Source organism: Eufriesea mexicana, unplaced genomic scaffold, assembly GCF_001483705.2.
Source record: "Eufriesea mexicana isolate 0111107269 unplaced genomic scaffold, ASM148370v2 scaffold4744748127, whole genome shotgun sequence".
NCBI classification, from domain to species: domain Eukaryota; kingdom Metazoa; phylum Arthropoda; class Insecta; order Hymenoptera; family Apidae; genus Eufriesea; species Eufriesea mexicana.
This window is the reverse complement of record NW_016907969.1, coordinates 186,684-191,741: the sequence shown is the minus strand read 5'-3', so window position 1 is coordinate 191,741 and position 5,058 is coordinate 186,684.

The following is a 5,058-nucleotide window of genomic DNA, read 5'->3' as shown; positions in this document are numbered from 1 at the left end:
CAGTAGAGTTTCAGTATACCGAATCGAAGTTCCCTTTGTATGACACGAAATAAAATAAAGTGTCAGTTGAGTCACTTTAATTTAATTCGCTCCATGTTAGATTAAGCTACCTTTGCTACGGATGGCGCCAGTAGGATGCGCCACTAGGGCGCATGTCGGGTCTCGATGCGTAGCCACCTCCTCGTGGTGAGACCTGGTAATTAGTACCGTTTCCCAAAAAGTAATTTTTGGGAAACGATACCAAGCTAAGAGCTACGCATAAAATTAAAGATATGTGACAGCTCTTGTAAATTTTCAATGTTCTGTTTGAACTTTGAAGACAAAGAGTAGGCAGTATCTGTGCAACTAATATGTAAATTAAGAAGAACGAAGATGAATGTAGGTAAGTAAAGGAAGTAAGGTAAGTAAGGTAAGTAAAGTAATTAAAATATCGTGGAGTGAGTAGACTATTTATACAGTGTAATATATTCATGAAAAGGCTGAAAATATCGTTCCCTAGAGTTTTTTAATCATGACGTCATTTCCTGGAATTGTGTCGGGGATCGACCTCCATTCATGTTATGTTATCCTAATACAAAATCACGAAATTGGTCTAATACTTTTCGCTAAGGTTGTAAAAGCACGGGCCGAGAGAATTCTTGGAAATGACGTCATTTCTCGGAAGTGGCACGGCGAGCGACCTCCTATTATGTTATATTCTCCTAATACAAAATCGCGAAATCGGCCAGAAATTTTTCCCCGAGGCGTCAAAAATGTTGTCCGAGAATTCTTGAAAATGACGTTATTTCTTGGAACTAGCTCGGTGACAGACCTCCTTTCGTGTTATGTTATCCTGATACAAAACCGTGAAAACGGTCGAAAATTTTACGGCGAGACTGCAAAAGTATTGTCCATCGAGGCGGTGAAAGTATTGACCACGAAGCGGCAAAAGTATTGTCCACCGTAGCGGGAAAAGTATTGTCCACTTTGCGGGGAAAGTATTGTCCACCGAGGCGGCAAAAGTATTGACCATCGGCTGGAAAAGTATTGTCCACTTTGCGGGGAAAGTATTGTCCGCCGAGGCAGCAAAAGTATTGACCACTGGGCGGGGAAAGTATTGTCCAGAAAATTCCTGGAAATGACATCATTTCTTGGAAGTGGCACGGCAATAGACCTCTTGCTATATTATGTTATCCTGATACAAAATCGTGAAATTTTGCAAGGATTTCTCGTAGAGGCTGCAAAACTGTTGTTTCGAGAATTCTTGGAAATTATGTCATTTCTCGGAAGTGGCACGGGGTTAGACCTCCTTACATGTTATGTTCTCCTGATACAAAATCGAGAAATTTTCCAAGGATTTCTCGCAGAGGGTGCGAAAGTATTGTCTCGAGAATTCTTGGAAATGACGTCATTTCTCGGAAGTGGCACGGGGATAGACCTCCTCTCATGTTATATTATCCTGATACAAAATCGTGAAATTGGCCACAGATTTCTCTCAGAGGCTGCAAAAGTTTTGACCAAAGTATTCAAGGAAATTATTGTCTGGCTTTAAAACGCTGTAAAATTCGAACCACGTGACCTATGCCCATGCAATTTACACACATGACACGTATGCACCTGAGAATTAGATTGATTCAACCTGCAATCGATTCGGCCATCATGGAAAAATGTCGACTTTCGAGACTCATTTTCAGACTCAAATCTTCCGACCAAAATTCAGTACAAAACCTTGCAAACACGAAAGCTCACGATAACCATACGTACACGCAGGGTACACTATAAGCTATAATATCAGGATAACATAACGGAAAAGGAGGTGTTTCGTGGACAATACTTCTGCAGCCTTGACGAGAAATCTTTAGCCAATTTCACGATTTTGTAGCAGGAGAACATAACATGAAAGGAGGTCTATCCCCGTGCCAGTTCCAAGAAATGACGTCATTTCTAAGAATCCTCGAGACAATAAATACTTTTGCAGCCTCTGTGAGAAATCCTTGGAAAATTTCACGATTTTGTATCAGGAGAACATGACATTAAAGGAGGTCTATCGTCGAGCCAGTTCCAAGAAATGACGTCATTTCCCAGAATCCTCGAGACTATAGTTTTGCAGCCTTTGCGAGAAATCCTTTGAAAATTTCACGATTTTGTATCAGGAGAACATAATATGAAAGGAGGTCTATCATCGCGAGTAGTTCCAAGAAATGACGTCATTTCCAAGAATACTGTGGAGAATACTTTTGCAGAATGTGTGGAAAAGTTTTAGAAAATTTCGCGATTTTGTATCAGGAGAACATGACATGGAAGGAGATCGCTCGCTGAGACAGTTCCAAGAAATGACGTCATTTCTAAGAATTGTGTGGATAATTCCTTTGCAGGCTTGTTCTCCAGTCAGCGCCATCTATATCTTTAGATTTGAAGTTTGTATTACAGTTTAATATTATAGATGACGTAACGGAATACAAGCTTCCAGTCGAAAATCATAGATGGTGGTGACTGATGTCGCTAGAATTTTGTACGATAAATTTTATACTTACCTTAGTTATACTTACCTTAGTTATACTTACCTTAGTTATACTTACCTTGCAATATTCACCTTGCTCCATTTTAATTTATACATCATTTCATCAGATATTGTCCACTCTTTATTTTCAAAGTTCAAAAAGAACATAGAAAATTTTGAAGAGATAGGAAATATCTTAAACTTTGTGCGCAGCTCTTAGCTTGGAATTATTTTCCAAAGATTACTCTTTGGAAAATAATTCAAATTACCAGGTCTCACCACGTGGAGGTGGCTACGCATCGAGACCCGACATGCGCCCTAGTGGCGCATCCTACTGGCGCTATCCGTATCAAAGGTACCCTGATCTAACTTGGAGCGAATTAAATTAAAGTGACTCTACTGACACTTTATTCTATTTCGTGTCTTACAAAGGGAACTTCGATTCGGTATACTGAAACTCTACTGTCGCAACGCTAAGATATTTTCAAGTTCCCATAAAAATAGGGAATGAAATATCAAACACGCGAGCAAGTGAAAAATCGCGACGCGCCCGAACGAGTTCGCGATTATTCGAAAGACCGACTAGCCTACGAGACGTACTCTCGTGTACAAGACAACTTCATGCCTCGGCACCCTCCTGATCGAACCTAGCCCACCCAGCCACCACAGACCCTGCCATGACTTACTCGCGAACGAGAGCGATCGACGAACCAGCGAAACACCCAAAATCAAGCCGAGGGTCCCTAGCGAGGCCCTGTAGCCGGTCACGCAGGCCCCTGCCACATGGGGGAGAAATTAATCATCCCATGGGGTCTGACCGTAGGCCCATATGCAATGTCCGGCTACAGGGCCCATACCCCGGTCGTGCACGCGCTGGTGCCCAGGACGACTAAGGCCGACAGACCCTCGAATTGACCCAGGTGAGTGCCAACCCGCCGACCACCCTAGAACCGATGCGTGACAAGGGTGGCAGTGGCGAGGGTGAGTGTCGGAACGAGTCGTTTGGATGACTTACGAAACACGGAGTTGTCGAGTACACGAGAGTACGTCGCGCAGGCTAGTCGGTGCTTAAGAACGATCGCGACTGTCGCGAGAACAATTGAGTTCTATTTGGTAAACGAGAGGAAAAAAGAGAGAAGTATGTATTCGCTCCAAGTTAGGTAGCTTACCTTTATACAGATAGCGCGCACATGAGACTTAGTCTAGGCATCTATCTTAGAATTACTTAGATCTACTTAGATCTAAACGCACGCATCGCGCGTCGTGCATCGATGTGTCACAAATGATGTCTTGAGGAAACTTGAGAATCTTGAGAAACCTAAAAGCTAAAACAGAATATATTATTGTTAATATAAACCTGAAAGGAAACGGATTAGTACGAGGAAAGAAAATGAACGAATGGAAACCATGAAGGTTAACAACCCAGTGGAAGGAGCAACCCATCGATGAGACAGAAACAAACCAACAACGAAACATTCGAATATTGTACGAAATATTGGAATGTCCGAATAAAGATGAATAGAAACGAGAAAATAAAATGTGGAAAAAGAAGAATAATTAAAATCTGAAAAGAAAAAGAATAATTAAAGCCTGAAAGAAAAATAAATTAGACCTGAAAAAGAAAATGATTAACAATTCAAAGATGAGATAAACAACCCAATGATAAGACATGAAGAAACCAACGACGAAACATTCGAATATTATACGAAATATTCGAATGAAAATAAGTAGAAACAGAAAATAAAAGCTGGAAAGTGAAAAAATAATTAAAATCTGAAAAAAGAAAAAATAATTAAAAGCTGAAAGAAAAAAAATAATTAATATCTGAAAATAAAAGAAAAATTAATAGTAAATTATTTAATGGGGTGGGGTGAGGATGGGGTGGCTAGCCCCAACCTCACTTCGGACCCCCACCCCTTTCGCGCACTTAGAAATTTAGATGCGTCACTTCGGAAGTCGAACCGACAAATGACTCGAGCGGCGGAGCGGCCCTCCTTATATAGCCGCCGATCGGCCGACATCCCCACTCCAATCGAAAATTTTCCAACTTTACCGATTCCATTATTTATTATTTTTCCACTTTAATAGCCAATAATTTATTAATTTTTTCATTGTTATGATAAATATACGTTGTGGCCAATATGTTACTAACAATATTAATTTGTTATTAACAATCAGTGTAACAATTTATTTAACTGTTAATAAATTACAGGTACATTTTGACACTGTTACGTTGTAAGTTCAAGTAATATCCAATAATTTATTAATTTTTTCACTTCCATTATAAATTTACGTTGCAAACAATTTGTTATTAATAATAAATTTGCACTTCCATAGGATTTTCTATTTTCCTCTACGTATATATGTAGGATCGGGTTGTGTGGATTGGCTAAAGTAATGTTTTACTGCTTCTTAAAATACAATAAACTTATACTTATTGGCTACGAAACTGGAGACCCGCTACGGGTACGCTCGACTTTTACTTGGACGCTATCTTGAAGACCGTGAAGGACTGCCCGCGCCCTGGCACCCTTATTTAAGCATTCACTCTGTTCTTTTCCATACTCAGGCTTTCCTTC